The sequence below is a fragment of the Gavialis gangeticus genome, unplaced genomic scaffold (assembly GCF_001723915.1).
Source record: "Gavialis gangeticus isolate Ggan-Ray unplaced genomic scaffold, GavGan_comp1, whole genome shotgun sequence".
In the NCBI taxonomy this organism is placed as follows: domain Eukaryota; kingdom Metazoa; phylum Chordata; order Crocodylia; family Gavialidae; genus Gavialis; species Gavialis gangeticus.
This window is the reverse complement of record NW_017728996.1, coordinates 17923895-17924495: the sequence shown is the minus strand read 5'-3', so window position 1 is coordinate 17924495 and position 601 is coordinate 17923895. Positions and strand designations below refer to the sequence as shown.

Here is a 601-nt window from a genome sequence, read left to right as displayed (position 1 = left end):
CTCGCGACCCGCCACCAGAGGCTGGGGGCCTCACCCCGGGAGCCCCGGCTCGCGTCGGGCTTTGTCAGCCGGCCCCCGGACCAAGCCACGAGATGGACGGGGAGGTTCCCCTTCCCTCCCGGCGGCCCCCGCCCCGCAGAGCCCGCGCAGACACACGGGCGAGCAGCTGGAGGCGAGCGAGCAGAGCCCGAGGCGGCGGGGCGGTACCTGGAGCGGGGAGGTGCCCGCGGTGCCGGGCGCAGGTCTCCTCCGAAGGGGCGGCCGCGTCTCCGCCGGGCCCGTCGCTCCCCCGCTGGACGCCGGTGGGGAAGTCATTTCTACTTTCGGTTATCTAGCTTTATGACGGCTCGAGAACACTCATACAGCTAGATAACCAAAGACAGAAACAGCCCTCCTTCTCCGGGCTGCCCCGGGCGTGGCGGCGGACGGCCGGGGCCGCGGGGCTCGTCTGTCTGCCACCGAGGAAGCAAAGAACAAACAAAAAGAGAGAGAGACCCGTGAGTGCCAGTGGTGCGCTGCAAAGGTGGGCGCAGGCTCTGCTCTGCTCTGCGGGCCGGCGCCGGCCTGGGGCTGCGGGGCGAGGTGCGGCCGCAGCGCAGCG

At 71.4% G+C, this 601-nt stretch overlaps 1 long non-coding RNA gene across 1 annotated transcript in view; it reads right to left on the bottom strand.

The window, feature by feature from the left end:
* The window catches only part of LOC109288516, a 65465-nt gene extending 65145 nt beyond the window's left edge, over positions 1-320 (bottom strand). Inside the window, exon 1 of the long non-coding RNA XR_002095173.1 lies at positions 208-320. This is a non-coding gene — a long non-coding RNA (uncharacterized LOC109288516). The remainder of the gene's footprint in view (positions 1-207) is intronic.
* Positions 321-601: the final 281 nt, after the last annotated feature.